This window comes from Pelmatolapia mariae, linkage group LG18 (assembly GCF_036321145.2).
Source record: "Pelmatolapia mariae isolate MD_Pm_ZW linkage group LG18, Pm_UMD_F_2, whole genome shotgun sequence".
Taxonomy (NCBI): domain Eukaryota; kingdom Metazoa; phylum Chordata; class Actinopteri; order Cichliformes; family Cichlidae; genus Pelmatolapia; species Pelmatolapia mariae.
The window spans coordinates 7953740-7976751 of NC_086243.1; positions in this window are offsets into that span (position 1 = coordinate 7953740).

Below are 23012 nucleotides of genomic sequence, written 5' to 3' on the forward strand. Positions count from 1 at the left end.
AAATTACATATGAGTAGTAAAATATGGTGACAATTATTATAAACAAATGACTTTCATTTGAAACATGAATTCAATAAATAAATAAAAAAGGAAAATTTCACTGTCATATGTATTGTTTTGAATCCCTTTTAATTATAGAAATGTGTGATATTTTATTAGGTCCTGTGTATGATACACAACAAATAAACTTGTACACTTAATGACTCAAAACAAAGTGAAATATAATAATAGAAAATTATTAAAAATGATCCTTTTTTTTAAAAAAAAGGAATGATTGCTGTTGTTTTTCTTTATATTTGAATTCTAAATTTTGGATTTGGTGTTTAATTTTTCCAAATTCTTCAGCCCTTTTTTATTCAAGTATACAGTGAATGTCTTATAACTGGCCTTATTATGGGAAATTAAACTGTAAACATGTTTATTGTTTTTGTAGTGTTGGGCATTTTAACATGAGTCTGTGAGGCCTGAAGTGAGCTTCACCCTGAAACTTGTGCTGCCACCTGAATGCAACAGAATCACCACAAATCACCATGTAAATCACCACAGCACACCTTACAGCATAATTAGGAATGGATGATTAATTCAGGGTTTAGTACCATAATCCTAGGAATATTTTTTTTGTCTTTTTTATCATTCTAAATCTTTTATTTTTCTAAATTTTAATCTTACATGGAGTCATTTGTAAGTCAGTCAAAAAAGTTTAAGCTGACTTATTTACATTTACATGCTTTATTCTTATTAAACATGAGGAGAAGACCACCCGAAGGTGCATCTTGCTTTCATTTTTGTAACCTTTGGATTCATGTGTGATTGACTTCATTTTCAGGTTTAGTGTCTGGTTACTTTAACCCTAGAACACTATCGCTATAAATAGTAACACAATCGCTAACGCCGGGTGATTTTTACCCGATATAATATGACCAACTAAAAGTACTTGTCATCAAAATATATCAAACACATGACAAATCAGAGTGGTCAGCTTTTACTTTCAACTGTGCCATGTCTAACAAAATGAAAAAAGTGTCATGGGGGATGCTAAAATAATGCTCCAAAATTACAGAAAAATCTGGAATTCAAGAACAAAAAATTCCTAAAAAAAAAATAATGACGCTGGAAAGCTGGTCTTTGATACACCCATTCCTGGGACATTTGAGACTTCCCTGGTGAAGGCTCCTCGACACACTAACAGCTGCAGGAGAGAGAAATCATGTAAATGTATTTGCTCGGGTGAAAATCACCCAGCGATAGTGTTCTAGGGTTAAATGGAACATAAATGTAGCTATTTTTACGATTAGTCGACTAATCAGATCATGCGTCCATTTGACGTAAAACATACAGCTTATTGCACCAGCATGCGTCTGCTCTTATATAACCATCATTAGCTTACAGGTTGAAGTGTTTAAGGTATGTGCTAACTAAAAATAAAGACAACATGAAAGTTTATTAAAGTTTTAATGAAATTTGCAGATTGTCTTGGTGGAGTTTAATAAACTCGGCTGTCTGTTCTTTCTATCTAAAATATAACAGGACACTGGAGTAAATTCTCTACCATTTCACACTTCTGTTTAATCACTTCTCTGTTTGACATTTATTCAGCAGTGTAAAAACCAGAGGTGGGACCAAGTCATTGTTTTGCAAGTCTCAAGTAAGTCTCAAGTCTTTATCCTCAAGTCACAAGTCAAGTCTCAAGTAATGTCAGGCAAGTCAGAGTCGAGTCTCAAGTCACTGGTGTAAAAGTCCGAGTAAAGTCACAAGTCTGAAACTTTGAATTTCAAGTCCTTTCGAGTCTTTAAAAAAAAAAAAAAAAAAAACGAAAAAAGAATGTTGCAGTTATATGCTAAATGTAAATATTAGACCATGTGATTTTTAAATCTCTGTTTTTCTCAACACATGACGAAATAGTGAACTTAGAAAATATACACAAATTGTGAAATTGCACCTCTATAAAATGCAGCTCAATTAAACTTAGCTCCAAGAATAATTTTCACCGACAGTTCTGAGATAAGCTGCATGTTATTCTTGGATGCGCTTGTAGGACCGGAATTAAAAATGCATGACAAAATTATCATACACATTAAAAAAAAACTGTATCACCAACGTAGCCTGGACAACACTTGCTAGTTAGATGAAGTCAGCTACCTCATCGTAGCAAAAGAGAAGCACCACCTACTGTTCTTTATGCAACTTCAACTGTCGGACAAAGTTGGAAGTTGTTCCATCTCTGTCTGTGATTCTCTTCTTGCATGTTTTGCATATTGCATTTCGGTTTTTTGTTGACTACTTCATAGTTTATGTACCTGAAAAAAATAACTCCTTGCAGCATTTTTGAGCGTTTTTTTTTTTTCTTTTTTAAAAAAATCTGTTTAATTTGATTGGCTGTGCTACAGCTCACGCACACATAAGTACGGAGTGTGGTTTGAATAAATGAATGAATGAATTGAATTAATGGTGCACACTTTCTATATAATATGCGTGTTAAATTTTATATTTGGGGTGAAATATCAAGTCTTTTCAAGTAAACCGGTTCAAGTCCAATTCAAGTCCCAGGTCATTGGTGTAAAAGTCCAAGTCAAGTCACAAGTCTTAGAACATTTTTTCAAGTCAAGTCTAAAGTCATAAAATTAATGACTTGAGTCTGACTCGAGTCCAAGTCATGTGACTCGAGTCCACACCTCTGGTAAAAACTATAACTTTAATCTCAGCCAAACCGATTTACTCAGGAACAAATAAAACACTGAGAAAAGCCAAACAATAACATTTTTAAATGATCTGACTGACTTATATATCATGTTTAACCTGAGTAGCGAAAGACCGCGGGGGCCAAGCATTTTCTTGGCTAGAAACTTTGGCAAGCTTCACCTTGGCAAGTGCCAGTCTCATGTCATTTTCACAGAAAAGTCTGTTCCTTTTCTTCGTTTTTATGTCCAGCATCGTCGAAAAGGATTGCTCGCAAAGATATGTTGTAACAAATGGTATAAAAAAATCCAGGGCTTTCTTAGCTGAAATGCGCTGAAAATGCGGTGCCTCAGAGCACTATTTCGCACATAGTTCACACATTCCACCACAGTTTTTAATACTTCTGCCATTGTTGGAGGAAAGTTTTTTGTTGCCAATGCATGCCTGTGCAAAATACAATGAGTCACAATGATGTGTGGTGCATCGGCTTTTACTAGCGCACCAAAGCCAGAGTTTCTTCCTAGCATGACTGGAGCTCTGTCCGTACAAACTGCAGAAACCATGTCCCATGAAAGATTGTTGTCTCTGAAGAAGTCATCCACAAGCTTCTTCACATCGGCTGCCTTAGTTGTTGTTGTAAGAGGCTTACAAAATAAAAAATCTTCTTTTATCATGTCATCTTTCACATAGTCCACAAAAACAGTAAGCTGGCTTAGATTAGCAACGTCTGTGCTCTCATCGAGCTGAAGGCTGAATTTTGCCGGGCTTGAAATCAGATCAGCGACTACTTGAGCCAAGATGTCTTTACTCATGTCTTCTATTCTGTCGCTGACGGTGTCATTTGAAAGAGGAATTTGGGATAATTTACCTTCGGCCGCTGTTCCGAGAATCAGATTTGCCATCTTTAACGCAGCTGGTTTCACGAGTGTTTCACCAATGGTGTGTGGCTTGCCCTGCTTTGCGATCAGGTAAGCAACTTCGTACGATGCTGTGAGGATCGGTTTGTTAACGGCTACAAATCCAAGAGCAGGCAGAGTGGGCCTTTCACCGAATCTGGCTCTCTTCACCTTGAACTCAGCAAGTGTTGTGTTCTTGTATTCCCCGTCTCCATGCAGCTTCAAGAAGTGTTCCTTTAGTTTTGCCGGTGCGAGACTACAGTTGCTCAATTTGGCGTTGCAAATCATGCAGATAGGACGCTCACTCCCATCATGTTCCGTGATACATGTGAATCCATACTGTACATATTCGTCCGACCACTTTCTTCTTTTGCCCGACATAGTTAGTATGGATTAAAATGTTAAAATAAATCACACGAAGTACTACCACTACATTCACCTGTTGACTACTGCGCGCGCTACATTCCCCGCAGCCCTGATTGGCCAAGCAGTGTAGCATGACAGTCTGCAGCCAGTGATGGCCAGAAGGGGGCGTGTCATCACAAATTTACACGATAATTCGGGTGTGTCTGGACCTCTGTGACCTCTGCGGTGGAGGCTCTGCCGAACCCCTGAGACCGGCTCACTGAGCCCCTAGGGTTCGATCGAACCCAGGTTAAGAACCACTGGTTTAAACCATCCACTTCACAGTGAGTTTGAGTTGTTGCCCTCCGGCCGCCGTTTTAGAGTACCTGTGAGGAAGACTAAAAGACTCCAGGTCTCTTTTATCCCGACTGCATCTTGTCTCCTTAATGGCAAATAACTGTCCTTGGACTTTTTATCATTATTATTGTCATTATTATTTTAAAGTATTGTTCTGTTTATTTTTTATCCTGCTGCTGAACTAATTTCCCCTTGTGGGACAATAAAGAAATTGAATTGAATTGAATTGAATTGAATTGATGTGCCGGGAGTTCGCTGTTCTCGCCGGCTCTAGTGAGCCTTGAACCCTCTAGCTATCGAGCTGGTGGGTCTCCGAAAACGTCGGAGCACTTTTGCAAATATGTGATGTCTTGATAAACCGAGCAGATATTTGAGGTTTACACAGCTACATTCTCGCCTGAAAATATGTTAAAAGTTTATTTTGTGACCCTGAAAGAGCAATATTAAAACTAAGTAGCTGCCGTCATTGTTGAAAACTGGAATTGGCTGAGCCACGCTATGAATTCTGAGATAGGTTGGGCCATGAAGGATACACTCAACCCATCCTTCAAAACTGGGGAAATGAAGGACGCATTTTTCGGCCGCATTTGGGGGAGACTTCGAATTTGGACAGGCTTCGCCGCGTCACTGTAATGTAATTGGCCTACAAATGCGGCCTCCGATCTGAAGGATACAGATAAATTTGGACACAGCTATGAAACCGGACACTGCTTCTTCTTCTTCGGGGTTTAACGGCAGCTGGCATCCCTGGACATGCAGTGCTGCCCTCTTCTGTTTCAGTCTGTTATTACACTCTTAAATCCTACTACTTATTCCTGCGTCTTTCGGGATCTTACAAAGCTTCAAACGACACGTTGACTATTAAATTAGTCATTGACGATTTTAATAGTCGATGTAATCATGACTAGTTGACTAATCGTGGCAGCCCTAAATGTAGCAGGAATATTTTTGTAATTAATGGCCAGAGAACTTTCAGTAACATTACAAACTTTACTGCTGTTTAGTTTTCTGTCTTCATTTATGTCTGAAGTGATAGCAGAGCTGTACGTTTTCATTTTTCAGAAATCCTAAGTCAGAACATGGTATATTATATTTAAATGGAAACTTACTTACTAAACTTCATAATTCCTGTTTTCATAGATGCCTCAGTGTTAAACTTAACTGTTACACCCGGTAGAGCAGCTACATCGAGCATTTTATGAAAGATTAAAGAATTTAAACAGTCTTTTACTCTCAGTGATGACGCAGGGCTAGTTTGACTTTGAGAACTGAAGAGCAGTTTGGACCCAGAAACAGCTAATGACATCAGACTTAAAGGGCAGATGGGTTTGGAACTGAGAAAGGAGAGGTACAATTTACTGCACTTTTAACAAGTAGTAATTATATAAATTAATATATAGGGATGGGCATGGGCATCTGGAGAGCCCCTAGGGACCTTTTCCCTGGAGGGCTTAACCCAGGGGTTGTGGTCATGACTTGGTTAGAGGCTCTGGTGGCTCTTAGATGGTGTTTTCCTCGTGGCTGCATGCAGCAGGGCTGGGGGAGGGTCTGTGCTGGCGGATGTGGGTTACTGGCCTGGTAGCCTGGCTGCCCCTGGGTGGGTCCGGGGTGGGTGTGGGGGCTTGGAGTTCTGGGGGTGCTCTACCTCCGGGCTGGGGCTTTGGCTGGACTTTGGGGGCTTGGGTCCTGGTTGGTGTGTCGCCGAGGTTGTGGGCAGGTGGGTGCACACGAGCTCAGCCCTGGCGCATGGGCCCTCTGATGCATCAGCTGAACTGGGGGGCTCTTCAACTGGCAGGGAGGTTGTTTCATCCTTGCAGGAGTTCTCTGCACTCCAGGAGTTCACTCTGCAGGTAGGAGAGAGATATAGGAGAGGTGGAGAATGAAGTTAACCTGGGTGTCTATTGTCTTGTGTAGTCTGGGAGAAGACTGGACGATGGGGTGGGTACAGTTTCCTCTGCGGTGGGGTCGGGTGGGCCGCCCTGGGTTCTATGGGGCTTGTCAGTGCTGCTGCCGTGGGCCCCGGTCTGGATGGGCCTGGGCCCCCTGGCCTTGGTGGATTCCATAGAGCGGGGGTACCTACTGGGGCCAGCTGGGGAGCTGGCTGACTATGGAAAAACATGTCTACATCAACACATTGTATTAATTAGTGTGTCTCCATTTTTCTTTAAAACGTTACAAAATCCAAACATTGAACTGCACCTAATATGCCACACAGCTTCATTCTAACATCAACTTAATGACTTTCAATAGACCTTGGCCACACACACACACAATTAACAGGAGAAATGTATCCCCCACTAATCTGCCTATTAAAACTAAACTAGCTAACTCAGCCTAGTCTTCTGTGCATACTAGCGGTGGGTGTTTATGTACCATACCGTCAGCCATGAGGAACACAAACTGTCTTAAACACGAACTGTGGTGGTACGCCCAAGCCAATGTCTTCAGACGCCATTTATCATCTAATACACACCCATGAGTCACGCCCCACAACCGTGCACCAATATAGTGTGTGCATTTAAACCAACCCTCTTAATCCAAAAAAGGAAAAACTCATATATGGCTCCTACACTCCCTTCTTTGAGGAATTTGAGGGTGATGGTCTCCCTGGACTGGTGATGGCACCAGAAGATACAGAACTGTCTTTCCCGCTACAACAAGCAAGAGGGCCGCCTTTACCCACCCTGTAACTCATCTCTAACAGCAAATAAATAAGCAACGATAAAAGAGTCACAAAGAAAAAGTCAAAAACTCAGCATACGAGCTGTCTCGTGTTTAACATTTTAGTTCTGTTGACTGAACTGAAAAAGAAAGATGGCTATCCTAAAAGCGTCTACACAGTCCCACTCCACCCAGCTACCAAACCTATGTCATCCAAAAAAAAAGCCTTTTCAGGTGTGTAAGTGGGGTCAGCCAGGACAAAACACCACCACCACCTTCACCTTGAGCAGTGTTTCTAACAGAATGGAAAGAAATGCGGCAACATGACAACATCTTACCAAATTAAGAGATGTCAACCTAGTCGGTAGTTCTCAGTCCCAGAGAGAAGAAGAGGATATCCTCCCGCTATCACTCACAAATAGGGGTGGGTTTCAATTATTAATTTTCCAATTAAAATCGATTTTAGCTTGAATAACATGATATTGAATCATTAAATCCTGAATCGATTTTTCAATATAAATGCATTTGCCAGAAACGCCAGAATCTCAGGTTAAATCTTTAATTTCAACAACCACCAAACAGCCAAAACACCAATGAGAGCACATAAACGTATTCCGCACAAAGACGTAAACACAAAGCACAGACCTGACACATCAGAATCTGTGAGTTGTCGGCCCAACGGCACATGCACGGACATCCCGTCAGGACTGAGAGCCGACAGCTCACATATTCTGATGCTATGAGTTTCATTACTCTCCAACCAAAATTCTCTGAACCAGCAGCTCTTCCTCTCTGTCAGTGTACTTCAAGAATAGTTTCCCATCTCAAATCTCGGTTTTCTCCATTATTCGCTTGCTTATTACGTACCAGTCTACCTTTGGTTATAGTGCTGTCGGCCATTGTTTTATTATTATTATTATTTTCAAAAATTGCAAAATTTTTGGGGGGCGTTCATGTACAGTGATGCAGTAGACCGCACTGTTCACAGCTCCACACTTTTCTACCTATTTTTCAATAATTAACGTGACAACCTGCTTCTTTATTTAACTAGTCAACAGCAGTATTGTTCTGCATCAACTACGATGGACGATATGCCACCTAAAAAAGACGTAACACACTGCCAGAAAGCAGCTTCAGCTGAAAACTCTGTGAGCACTGTTGCCATACTAGCTGCTATCAATGGAGAACTGCCTTGACACAATTGAATCAACTCTGTCTAAGCTCCAGGCAGAGTCACTTACTACAATGGACAGCCGTGTTTATATGCTTGAAGCTACAAGAAAGGAACTAACTAACCACCGACAACTTGCGTGACAAGCTGCCGGATCTGAAGGATTCCTAGCACCCCCCAAACTGTGGTTTCCTGTTTATCTTTTACGACAGGGAGACCCCCACTATCAATAAATTCCTCACTCTCCACAATCACACACACCCAGGCCTATAGCTATCCCAATCTAAAACACAGCTTTAAAAATCACTTCCTGTTCTTCTAATCTACAACTGCACCCTATCATCTAAGCAAATGTAAACACATTCTATTCTAGTCATTATTTTATTGTACTCACAATAACTCTTTTACGCTACATCCACACCTACAAGGGTATTTTTAAAAACGCAGCTTTTTCTATGCGTTTGGGCCTTTCGTCCTTTCGTCCACACATTAATGGCGTGAATCACCGAAAACTGAGATTTTTAAAAACTCAGTCTTTGCATTTATGTGTGGACGAGGAATACGGAGTTTGTCACGCAATGTGTGTCTTTTTTCACGTCACGCTCTGCGCCACATTATTGTTTACATGATGAAGTTTTTACACGCTTACACGTCCATTTGGTCAGGGGGAACAAATTGTGGCAGGATCAGCCTGATGTTATTTGTATCCCACTGTAACTTTACTGTTTAAAGAGCTAATCTCCAAAATTTCAGGAGTAGTTATTCATTATAAGTGTTTGTGAACTAAAAATCAAGAATGTGGGATACTGTTTGTCCATGATTTGGAGAGCCCAGCGAGTGCTCCCGAGGCAGGGGAAACAAATTCTGCCGGGGAGACCTACCTTGGCACTTGTGCAGGTGAAGCCGAAGGCAAGATATGGTTCATCATATTTTCCAGTCTGGCTTGGAAGGAAGTTGGTTTGGAAACATAATTGGCGATGCTTCATCTTCTGCTTTGGGTTTGTGTGGGAGCCCCATCAAAAAACCTGTCCATTATGCTAGCTGTGCCCAAGGATCCTTTTTAAAACATTTAACGTTTAAGACGTTTAATAGCAATGTGGGTGTCGCAGGTCTACCAGTCCACTTTCACATCCAAGGCCAGTATACTTATATGGAAAACCACTCCATTCATATTTGGGTGTGTCATCACTGATCCATGTGGGAGGTTTGTTCTTGTCTCTGGGTCTGTTAACTCTTTTCCACTAGTTTTGCTAAATATTTATACCTCTAATTTCGACTGTCCTGACTTCTTTTCTAAAATATTTTACCTAATTTCCGATTATAATAACTGTAATATAATAATCGGTGGCGAATTTAACTGCTGTTTTGATGCTGTTCTGGATAGATAATCTACAAAAATAGCCCCTATGACTAGATCCATGGCAGTTCTGAACAACATGGTAAAACTGAACAATATGGTAGACGTTTGGAGGCTTCAGCATCCAAATTACAGGCAATATTCTTTTTTTCACCTGTACATGGTAGCCTTACCAGAATTGATTACTTTGTTAAACATTCTAGACTATTACCTAATATTATCAGCTCTCCTTATCATCAAATCTTGATTTCTGACCATGCCCCTCTTTCTATGAAAAGAGATTTTAATTTACAGCCTCAAACTTTCAATTGGAAATTAAATTCTACACTTCTGTCAGACAAAACTTTCTCCACTTATGTTTCTACTGAGATTTCTGATTTCTTAAAACACAACGACAATGGTGGGGTCTCTGACTCGACGCTTTGGGAAGCATTTAAGGCAGTACTGCGTGGCAAGATCATCTCCTTTCAAACATTTTTGAAAAAGACTAGATTAAATCCATCCATTCACTTCCGCTTGTCCTTTTGAGGGTCGCGGGGGGGGGGGGGGGGGCTGGAGCCTATCATATGGAGCTGTCATAGGGCGAGAGGCAGGGTACACCCTGGACAGGTCGCCAGTCTGTCGCAGGGCTAACACACAGAGACAGACAACCATTCGCGCTCACATTCAATCCCACATTCACATATATGGGCAATTTAGACTAATCAATTAACCTATCCCCACAAACTGCATTTGGACGGTGGGAGGAAGCCGGAGTGCCCGGAGGGAACCCCCGCAAACACGGGGAGAACATGCAAACTCCACACAGAAAGACCCCAGCCTGATGGCGGAATTGAACTCAGGACCTTCTTGCTGTGCAGCAACCGTGCTAACCACCGTGCTGCCCTAGATTAAATCGTCTGTCCCAAATTGAGTCTGAATGATCAACATTAGAGGAGGCACTTCACCAATCTAATACTGAGGGCATATGTAATGCCCTGTGAATTAATTACTGACCCTAAGCTGATTAATGTTAGATTTGTGGAATTTTTCAGCCAACTCTACTCTTTTAAATCGTACACCACCAACTTTGAGCTTTCTAGCTTTCTTAACTCTCTGAACATTCCAGCCCTTACAGAATCTAGCCAAGCACTTGAAGCTGACTTTAGCATCACTGAAATCAAAGCTGCTATTCTTTCTTTCCCAAGTGGGAAAGCATGTGGACCTGATGGGTTCAACATAGAATTTTATAAAGCCCATGTTGATGTAATTGCTCCACTTTTACTCAGGATGGTGAACTCCTCCATTGCACAGAGCTCTTTTCCTGATAGCATGTATGATGCCAGCGTTTGTCTTCACTAATGTTGCTTCATATCGCCTGCTGAGTCTATTAAATTGCGATCAAAAAATCGTTGCAAAAGTCTCGTCTTCACGTCATAATACACTTTTGGGCACATTAATTCATCGAGCTCAAACTGCGTTTATTACAGACAGATTTGCTTTCTCTAATACCAGTCGTCTGTTGAATGAACTGTATGGAACAAACACTCCAAATTTCAGCTGTTATTTCATTATATGCACAACAAGCTTTCGATCAAATTGAGTGGAAATGCTTGAGAAATTTGGCTTTGGTAGTAATTTTACAACCTTGGTATGTATGCTTTATGCACGACCAAGATCATCGACACTGACAAATTTTGATAGATCACATCCGTTTCTACTTCACCGAGGGACTAGGCAGGGTTGCTGTTTGTCCCCCCTGCTCTTTGCTTTAGCTATGGAGCCTCTGGCCATTGCAGTTAGAAGCAGCTCTAATATTGTTGGTATATCCTGTGGTCCTGTCAAATCCATCATAACTTTATGTGTGGATGATGTGGCTCTGACACTGTCAGAAGCAGGTTCTCTTTGCCTCCCCTGCTTCGCCTTATCAACACATTTGGGCAACTCTATGGTTTCCCAATTAATTGGGACAAGTCCATTTTTATGCCACTGGTAGATGGGCTTTTTCAGCTTTATCTCTAGCTTGCCCTTTAAAATCACCACCAGCCACTTTAAATACCTAGGTATTAATATTCCCAGAAACCACAAGCTACTATTTAAATTGAACTTTCAGGACCTCATTCATAGTTATTAAAGCTAAGATAGATAAATGGACACTTCTCCCACTTTCTTAAATTGGAATTGTCAATATAATTAAAATGGTGGTACTTCCTAAATGCATTCATCTCTTCGAAAACATACCCGTCTTTTTCACATCATCGTTTTTTGAAACTATTGATTCTATCATTATGTCTTTTATCTGGGCAGATAAACCCCATAGAACTGCAAAGGCCAACTTGCAGAAGCCCACTTCTGAGGGTGGATTAGGCCTCCCAGTTTTCAGGCACTAATATTGGGCTTGCAACGCCAGAATGTGGGTTTTCTGGAATAATGTTTCAGCTTTTCCTGCTGTTCAGAAGAGATGTGGTCCTTCCTGGCCTTTTATAGAGGCACACAACGCTAAATCCGGTTTTGGTACATCACTTAATGCTATTCTGCTTTCTAGGCCAAACATACCTACCAAACTTCTTAATAAAGATTTTGTCCTTGGTCGTTCTCTTAGGATCTTAAAGCAAGTTAGGGTTGCTTTGTGCCTTCCAGACCTATCCATTTTTGCCCCCATAACTCATAACCTTTCTTTTTTACCTGGCTTGATGGACCCAGTATATAAGCATTGGTCAGAATTAGGTCTTCACACTATTAAGGACCTCTACATAAACAATTGTTTTTCTTCATTTGCTCATTTGCAATCAAAATTTATGTTTGCCTCTGCTCATTTATTTCGATACTTACAAATCAGGAATTTTGTTAAACATTCTTTCTCCCATTTGGATCAGCCCCCTGCTCATAGTGACTTCTACGATTATTTGATTAAAAATCCCACCTAATAAACCAGTTTACGACACTTTTTAAACTTACAGCACCTACATACCACATCAAAGATGCTTAGGTTAAGGACAAGGAAGTAGATATATCGGACGGTTTATGGGCCAATGGGTTGAAGAATATTAAAGAATGCTCTGTTAATGCCAGATTGCAAGTTACCGTATTTTTTGGACCATAAGGCACACTGTCGATTAACTGATCTGTTTTCATACATAAGGCGCACCGGATTAAAAGGTGTATTAAGCAAAACAAAACAGTCAGATAAGTCAAACTTTACTCAACTCATTCTTCTTACTTCCTCCACTTCCGTACCATTAATCATTAATGTTGAATTCTCTCGCAGCTGCTCTATTTGCATGTTGTTGCAGTATATTAATGACTAACGTTGTATTGTGGACGGATTATCTCATTTGTTCTCCTGACTGAAGTTTGGTCCATTTACAGCATCCTGCCATGCGATTGCATTTGTCCCATCTGGAACCCTCACGTTAACTTTTATCAAGTGTAAAAAAGTTAGCGTTCATCCTCATGTTATGCTAACATAGCTGTGTCGCTGGCGATCACACATCATTATATACCAGCTAGCCCAACTTCAGTAACCCTACAAAAGTCACTGCTGTTTAGTTTCCTGTCTTCATTTATGTTGGAAGTGATAGCAGAGCTGTACGTTTTAATTGTTTTCAGAAATCTCTCAGTCAGAACATGGTATATCATGTTTAGGTGAAAACTAGTGAGCTAATTTCCTGCTAACTTCTAATTCTAATAAATTCTGTTTTCATGGATGCCTGGATGTTAAACTTAATTGTTACACCCGGTAAAGCAGCAACACTGATCATTTTATTAAGGATAAAAGAATTTAGACAGTTTTTAACTCTCAGTGTTCGTTTGACTTTGGGCAAAAGACTTTTGAGTTTTGCACCCAGAGGCTCCTGACTACAGTAGCCGTGATACTCTAATAATCCATCAAGCGGTGTAGCTTCGTAGCTTACTAAAGTCATACTAGAAAATTTTTTGACAGATTTTTGAGCGCCGTGTACCACATAAAATCGGTTCGAGGTCAGTAAGCACAATCAGAATTCATACATAAGGCGCACCGGACTATAAAGCGCACTGTCAATTTTTGAGAAAATTAAAGGATTTTAAGTGTGCCTTATAGTGCGGAAAATACGGTATACAGTTCAAACTCCTTCATTGTTTGCATTTCTCTAAAACAAAGCTAGGGATTGCTTTTCCATCTGTTTCCTCATTGTGTGATAAATGCAAAGCAATGGAAGGAACCCTTGGCCGCCTTTTCTGGCCCTGCCCTACAATCAGGAGTTTCTGGGCAGAGATATTTAATATATATACAGAAAACAATATATATATTGAATATATATTATGACTCAAAATTAAAGCCAGGTGGTATACTTAAAGTGCTAAGCTGCTCCCTAACCTTACTGGCACTTGGACATCCTCTTCAGAAAGCCTTAATATTTGGTATGGTTGTAGCTAAAAGACTTATTCTTAGAGCCTGGAAATCACCATCTCCTTTCTTGTTTAGGCTCTGGCTATGTGAGATGATTGCATGTTTGTATATTGAAGAGGTTCGTTATCGTCTGGCTGACAAGCATTTTAAATTTGTTGAAATCTGGGGCCCTTTTCTGAATCATATTAACAGGGATCTTTTACCCATTTGACTGCACTTTGTGTTTATGTGAAACCGCACTTCTGCCAGACCCTGATTCTTTCCTGGACTTGTTCCCCACATCTTTTGGACTCAGTGAACTCTCTGTTTCCCTGTTTAACTTCACACAGAAGATCATTTTCTTTGGACACTAGCATTTTTCTTGAACTTTTGATTTGAACTGGCTAACTGGTGTTTTTTCCCCTTGTTTTCCTGTTCTGGGTTTTTTTTTTGTTTGTTTGTTTTTTCATTTTTGTCTTTCTTGCTGTGCTTGGATGTTATTGTTTTTTTAAACTTTCTTTCCTTTGTCTGGTGTGATTTTATGTAATCTTGCCCTTAAAGTCTTATAAAAAAAAAACATAAAAAATTGCAAAACCCTTAGCTATGTATCTAATAAAATCTGTGTAACTTTGCTCTGGTTTAGTTCAGCATCAGTTAATGTTCATATGTTAATTCATGGTTTTCTTCAGTTTTTGTTCTACTGCAGAATATTTTCAAGGGGGTCATCTGCTATAAAAAGCCAGGCCTGGCTTTATCCTCAGTTACATTGTCACAAAGGCATCTGCTGTGATGTTTACACATCTAATGAAGTCTCACAAGTGTCAGAACTGATAAATGATCAGAATTGTAATATTTCTGACTTTCCCCTATCCAAATCGAGTGGAATCGGGACCTTGTGAATCGGAATCGATTTTAGAGATCAGTGACAATCAACCTTACTCACAAAGCCTTAAACTCTCGTTAATGCTGTGCTCCAAGTTTTAGTGTGGGCTTGTTTTATGTTCCCAGTATTGTTTTTCAGAGAAGCACTGGCAGATGTGAAAAGTTTTTCTTCCTGGAACTGTGGATGCAGGGTGGGGTCTGGAGGAATCTCTCTGAAGGCACACACACACAGTGAGGCCTGAAAGGCGCTGACTCATTTTCAGCACTGGCGGTGTCACGTTACTGAATGCACACGCTCTCCTAAAGTGCCCTCTGCTGCTGACGCGCGAGTCTGCCACACTTTGCAGAGTTTTGACTCCTTTCACCTGATATGAGCTGTTATTAAGAATAAGAATAAGAATAAGAACAACTTTATTTATCCCGAGGGAAATTCTTTTGTCATGTACATGCTCAAAGCAGCAGGAGAGACAGAGGAACAGATAAATAAGATATACAATATATACAATAAGAATAGTAGTGTACAGTAATATACAGTAGGATAGTGCAAGACATAGTATCGGATAACTCTAACGAAGTAATATACATAGCTATATCCTGGTGAATAAATAACTTAACTATCAGTGCAGGCAATTCTAGAAAGTGACAAAGTATTGTGCAATAGAATAAAAGGGAGTAGCAGCATATGATGGGGGGATGAAACAAATATTCAATAAGTACTCTTGGGTAATATTGCACGGTCTGGAAGGGAACAGAATAACATTGGTAATAGTCTCAGGAGAATCACCTACAGAGTGAGGAAGAGTTAAACAGTCTTATTGCCACCGGTACAAAGGATTTCCTGTGGCGGTCAGTTCTGCATTTCGGGGCAATGAGTCTTTTGCTGCGTTTGCTCCGATGGTCCATCATGGGGGCGTGCATGGGGTGGGAGGGGTTGTCCATGATAGAAAGAAGCTTTTTTAGCATTCTCCTTTCAGACACCTCCTCCAGGTTCTCAAGTCTGACACCCAGGACAGAACCAGCCTTTCTGATCAGTTTGTTCAGCCTGTTGGCATCAGCTGTCTTCACCCCACTTCCCCAGCACACCGCTGCAAAGAACACGACGCTCTCCAACACCGAGTGACAGAACATGGTCAGCATTTTCCTACCAACATTGAAGGACCTGAGCCGCCTCAGTAGGAAAAGCCGACTCTGCCCTTTTTTATTATTATTATATTATTATTTGGACTCTGTAGTTTTATAAAGCGATGTAAACAAGCTCATCAAATATGCTGAATTTCTCTCAGGCTAATGAAGGCCAGCGTTCGAGAAGTGTCTGGCTGCAGCCACTGGGGAGCGCCATATTGGGACCTCCACAGTAACCGGAAACACGTGACCTCCACAGTAACCGGAAACACGTGACCTCCACAGTAGCCGGAAACACGTGACCTCCACAGTAGCCGGAAACACGTGACCTCCACAGTAGCCGGAAGCACGTGACCTCCACAGTAACCGGAAACACGTGACCTCCACAGTAGCCGGAAACACGTGACCTCCACAGTAGGCGGAAATACGTTCCTGCATGGATCATCGACTGTGGAAACCTTGCAAGTGGATCGTAAAGGTTGGCACAGAGTCTTTATAAATTTGCCGTTAATAATTATATAATTTTAGAAATCATTTGCTTACACTGATTACGTTGGCACTTTGTTAGCGTTACAACAACGGTCATACCCCCGAGGTATCTAAACTTTAGTAAGGAATGTGTGTACTTTTGACACCTCTGGTTAGCATTTAGTGGTCAGTTTCAAACGTATTTGATTTTTGCTTGTTATTGAACTACTTTTCACTATCTGTAACATCAATGCACATTGTTCCATTTACTGCATAATGCACTTTATTCATGTCTTTCATTCCACCTGCAAAAACATGTAAAGTTCGTCAAAAAAGGGGTTTATATATTTATAAATACTAATATTCTCTATTCCATTCTGTTCTGCTTTTTTATTGCCCAGATTTTAGTTAGCCTTTGTTAAATTGTCTGTTATATATCAATAGATACGTATGTCACAAATAAAAGTGTCTTGTAAACAATGTTCCCTCTAATTTTTCATGTGTCTGAGCGAACACACAAACTCCCTGAGCGATCCCTTGGACCACTGTGAGCGACATCAGACGTGTGCACTGTGGTCACGCCAGCGTCGATTCCATCCAAGTTATATGGTTTATTAAAATCAAATCAAATTACAGCATTTACATTTATTTTAGACTACCTTTAATTAACTACTTTAGCACACTTACAATGAAAATGTAAAAAACACATCTAGTCATTGACCTGTGTAGTATGTTAACACTATTGGAAGTAAAAATAACTTGAACTCCAATTTCGAAAACACAACTTTCTTTTTTTTCTTTTTTTTCTAAAGCTCTGACTTGTATTATGAGTATGAGTCTGTGGTCTGGGAGAGAGTCCTGTAACACTCTGACTGCAAAATATAGTATATAATGACCAATGTTGGGCAATTAATTATATAGTTACTCCTTCAAAAAAGTAACTCAGTTTAGCAAACAACAACGTTTCTTGCAGCTATTTTTTTTAAATGCAGCCAATGCATTTTTAAATAAACATTTCAAACTATTTACAGAACAATCCGGTGTTCTGCATCAAATCTGATGCCACACAAATTATTTGTGCCACTCCAAAAAATAATTTCTGTCCACTATGAGATAAAGAAGAACAACAGCCTGATACCTGCAGGCCTGACAACAGGAGATGTATCACTCCTGTAACACCTGTAACATTCAGCAGTCGTCTCATTGTTCTGACACACACAACAAAACTACTGACTACACACTAACTACACAAGATTTGCGCTAAACGTCTTAAATCTCTCACATCTCAAAACACCGCCGTCACTCCTAAAACTTCCCCCCGTTTCTTAACAACTAGATGCCACGTTGCCATATCATTTTTTGATTGGTCGACATGGTACTTTTTTGGACGAATAGGAAAGTGAGAGGGGGGTGGGGTTTGTTTTTGCTCACAGGTGGAGAGTGCTTTCGAGCGTTTTTTTCTTATAAAACACAGTTTACCGTTTCTTCCCGCAGTAAATATAAACAACGATAGTATTCAGGAAGAAAACCAAACATTGTATATATTTTTATCATAACTCTGGATATTCGTAGTGTTTCCTCCCTTAAATGAAATATCTACTTTGCAAGTATTGCAAGTTGCCCTGTTGTCATTCGTTCTCGTAAAGTATGACCAAACTTTTTAGTGTTTGAGCCGCCATGTTTCCTGCCAGGTAAATGACGCTCCGCAAAGCGGTGACGTCATTCGGGGCGACTGGAATCGATAAGGGAATCGTTTGCAAAAATGGCAAACAATTCCAAGGAATTGAAACAGTGGGAACCGGTTCTCAACAAGAACCGGGTTTCGATACCCATCCCTACTTCTGGCCACATAGTGCTGATATTCACTGCACATGCCCATATTAACCTTAACCAGAGGGTTTAAAAACAAACAAACCAGTGTTTACATACCATATCTGCTTCTGCCGTGGCCTGGTGGACAAAAAATTGGTTAAGGGTTCCCCGAGCTTTCACGCCCCTCATATTCTTCATGTGCCCACCATTAGAAGCATGCCTATGGAAAAAGTGCGCCGGCACACAGTGCAGTGCGCACAAGTGTTATCGTGCACTTTTTCCCCAGCCAGGTGTTTTCCTTTTCCCATTCCTCCCTGTACTTTTGCATCCTTTTTTTTCTTTCTCTGAGGGGAACAAACATTGCTGGTCTAATGCTAGGCTTACACTGTGCGATTTTTGGCCCATTTTGAGCAGATTCTTGAGTCACGCGACCGATTTGGTGATTGGCCCGAGTTTGGCCTTCATCGTGCGTCGTGCATCATGTAGTATACGTGGGGTAACGAGAAGCGATTAACACCTCACGACCAGCTCCCGATCATCAATCGCTCGTGAGGGTGTCACCGCAGCCGCTCACACTGCTCACGCGCAAACACGTAAACGTCGGTGAAAAAGACGGAGCAGCACGGCTGTGCAGCGTGTGATCTGGACACAAGCGATGGAGGCACAACTTGTAGAACTTTGGAAAGCTCATCCGAGCCTTTTCGATGTGGCCTCACAAAATTATCACGACCACAACAACCGTGAAAATAGTTGGATTTACATTGCTGCTCAATCACAGCTGCCTGATCAATGTTTTTCATTAGTAATTTAGCAAAGTTGATGGTGGTGGTGCGTGTCTGTGTGAGTGAAAGACAGAGAGAGAGTGAGCGACAGATTTTCTGTTATAACCTTCATTTTATGGACGCACAGTGTGAGCACTCGGGTCGCATCAGAGCATCGGGCGGTATAGTGTGAGACCCTGCATCGTGACCTACGAACTTATAACCCCTGCGAGTCAATCGTGCAGTTTGAGCAGAAGCTGAATAACGCGACTGAAAAAATCGCACAGTGTATGCCCAGCTTTAGGTGTACTGTCGTCCGAGACTTGCACCGCAGTGTCGGCGTTTGTTTCCCTGTTGGCCATGCTTCTTGTTGTGGTCATCTGTTGTCTTCCGGTATTTTCTCCGCGAGTGACCTTTCCTCGACCAATGAGATAAGCGGTAATCTGAATTGTCATACTCGAATTGTCATAAGTGTGCTGTCAGCTCATCGGTCACAAAGCAGGAGAGGGGCTGGGAATTATGTTTTCAAACAAAGCGTTAATTCCATTAACATTTATAGACTACTTTTGATTCTCACTGTATTACGGGACAAAGTGCGTCCCTTATTAGCTCAATACGGGACGTGTACTTTTGTTTCTAAATACGGGACGATTCTGTTTTTTAAGGGACGGTTGGCAACCCTACTTACTGACTAACACTGCAAAACAGAATTGTTAAAGTATTAATTTTAATTTCAATTCACGTTAGATGTTTTTTGTGCGCAACGCAGATTTTCTGTGCGCAGAGACCGTGCCAGCAGTGCGCAATTACGCACGTGCGCAGCTTAGAGGGAACATTGCTTGTAAATTACGTTTTTGTAAAGAATTTTCTCCCAAATCTCTTACATGCTAACTGTAACGTGTTATTTCTGCTAAAACCTGAACTTAAATGTGTATATGGTGTTTATCTGTTTTTCTCTCTGTTTTAGATGCACATATCAATTTGGAATTCTGCCTCCAAACCAGAATTGCAGGAATGCACCACGTGTTGGCTGTTTCACTGCCCTCTGTGCCCCACTCTCAGCCCTACTGTCAGGGCAAAGATTGAGGGGCATATAAATGGACACATTAAAAATGCTTTGCCTTTAAAGATATGTTGGTATTAAATATACCTCATAGTTAAAGTTATAAATATGCACTTCTTTTCAGCACTTCTGCAGTCTCTTTGTTGACTTAAAAGTTGCTTTTCACATTGTACAGTTCAGTGCATTCATCAGCAAGAGAAAAAAGTGTGTTTTCATTAAATATTTTTTTTCCTGTTCACCACATTTCTTGACAGGTCTTGTGATCCATACCATTTTGCTTTCGTTATTGAGGATGGCTTGAATATTTTTGTTAATATGTACAATCTGATTGTTAAATAAACTGATTGCATTCTATACAACTGCATTTAAATTACATGTTGTTGTTTTTTCTTTTTTTCCCTTCTCTTACAGACAAAATGATATGCCGGTGCACTTTCACTGCCCTGCCTGTAACATGACAATCATACAGCGTGGGGATATGGCAAGGCAATTATTGTCATGTCAGTGTATAGGAATTTCTTTTACTTATGTATTAATCACATTATTTTATTGTATAATGCCTTGGTGCCACTGGATTTTAGCATGTCTCACACTCATACTATAAGACAAATGGTGGGGGTCTAGTAAAAAATTGGGGGGAAGCAGACAACTCCACAGGAAGAATCTTTTGTCTCTTCGAGGACTCTGGGAGTGTGAACCTTAAGGTGTGAAACAGCTGTGTACTGCTTTTTGTTCCTGAAGAAGGTATTTAACTGAGATTCATGTTAGACTCAGGGAGACTCTGCTGACCGTCTGCCCCGCGGTCATGCAGGCTCTCCACTAACTTGGTTGTCTGTTCTTTGTGTTTTGATTAAAGAATGTTAGCTACCGCTCACTGCTCGTCTGCAGGCTTTATTTAATGGAAAACTTCCACAACAAAATGGCGTCACGAACAAGATGGTCCGTGTGGTCGCTGAACAACGGTTCTGTGGACGGGCTGATCACCCCTGAGGAAAAAGGTACCTTGGAGGAGTCACGGATCCATGTGTTTCAGCCACCACCGAGACCATCAACTTTGAGGGGACTCCTGCAGATGGGTGAGTTGTAGCTAACTTGTAACAAGTTAGTTTTGTGTCTGGCCAAGGAGGTGAGCGTGTTGCGGCCGTCGGGGAGCTCAAGAAGGTGAACGTGTTACGACCTTCCAGGGCAAGAGCTCCGAAGGAGTCTTCTCATAGAATCACGGAGTGACATCCCTAGCGTCTTCTAAAAGATCCTAACGTCTTTAAAGGAGACTGGGGGTGGCGGTGTCATGGTCCCCGTGCCTGCCCAGCCGGCCTCACAAGGCTACACTTGTGTTTTTGCTTTCTCTCTCTCTCCCCTACCTCTCTGCCTGGGCGGAGCTCACGGCTGGCTCCCGCCCTTGGCTCACACACCTGTTGGCGATCAGCTGATTACCCGACTATTTGAGGCTGGGCCACAGATCCTCTCATCGCTGGATGATTGTGCTACTGACGTTAGTCTTTCTTCCCAGCTCCCGTGGTCTCGTACCTTTATGCCCTACATTCGTGACTTGTGAGTGATTTTTCCCTTGCTTGTTCCAGTTTACCGTCCCGGACCTGTGACCTCCCAGCTGTACGAACGTGTGTGAATTGGATGTGAGGACGTGAGCGAGCGTGAGAGAGAGAGCCTTCCCCTAATTCCTTGGAACCCTGGATTTTTCCCTGTCACTGTATATATTATCGCACTGGTGTGTAAATAAATGGTGCTCTGAGACACCAACCTGTTCTGCGCTTGAGTCCCTGCTTTCAGATTGTGACAGGCGGTGTTCGTTCCTTGGTCTGTAGAAGGCAAGGGACCTCACGAGAGACGTCTCGTGCAGTAAAAGAGAATCTAGATTCCAGGAGCAGCTAGCGGAGCCGGATTAGCGGCTCGAGAGGCGGCTGCGGCAAGCGCTCCACCGAGCGGCCAGGGACAAAACTCAGTGTGTGACTGTATGGTAAGAACTGTGGGTAAAAATATGTTGTGTAAGATGAAAGAGAATGGTTGTGTGACAAAGGGTTCACTGAGCATGAACCAGTTGAAAGTTAGAAGAACAGTTGGGGAGAAAGGAAAAGAAATGTTGAACAAGTGAGTTAATAGGTTGATGTGTGGGTGTAAAAGCTGTGAAAAATGGGGTTAAAATGTTGAAAATGGGGAACAAAAACAAAGAAAAAAAAGAGAGGAGTGTAGAAATGTGTGTAAAAGTTGTTTCCAACTAGCGGAAGAGGGTGGTACTGCAGGCCACCAGCTCCCCTAGGGTGGACACACAAAAATTTCTTTTTTAGCAGACTTGTTGATGAAAATAAGCAAAAAAATAGAAAGAGGGTTTGGTGTTTTTCAGTGTAGAACAACTACAATCTTTCTGGGTTTTTAAGAAAGGGGAGTTCAGAACCAGAGAGAGGAGATGTGTTGTTTTAAGCAGTGAGAAGAATGATCAAAATGTCTCAGTGTGTCACTTGCAGGTGAAGAACAGACCTGGATCAATTTTCCACGTGCAGCAGTCGGAAGAAATTATAGGTTAACACCATTAGAAACACTCAAGCCAAGTTCTGGCTGAATTGTTTTACAACTTAACTTCCATGTGTTTGTCACCCTGAGAACACAAGCTCCAAGAATCTCCAGCAATGAGAAAAATGGCATCAACACGACTGGATGGATGGATGTGCATTTCCAACGAGCTGCAACTTCACTGTGTGTGAATGGACTTTTGAAAAGACTGCCTGAGTTGGACATTTGCCACTTTTGGAGAAAATGGCAAGATGAGACAGTGGAAAACACAGGACAAAGCTGAAAGACAACTGACTCTCACTGGACTGCTGCAAGGGGGGGAGATGAGATGGGACCACAGTGGAAGGAGCAGGGGAGAACATGGAGGAAGGCTGTTTTAGTGTGGGAATGAAATTTGGGTTTAGGAAACTGGGAAGAAAAAAGACTGCCTTGCGTGGAGAATTGAAAAGTGTCTGGAGCACCACAAAGAGGAGAGGTACACAAAAAAATTACACAAACAGAAAAATGCATTAATCCTACTAACACAAACACACATGCAATGAAGCTCGTGAAGATCAAATAGTATTT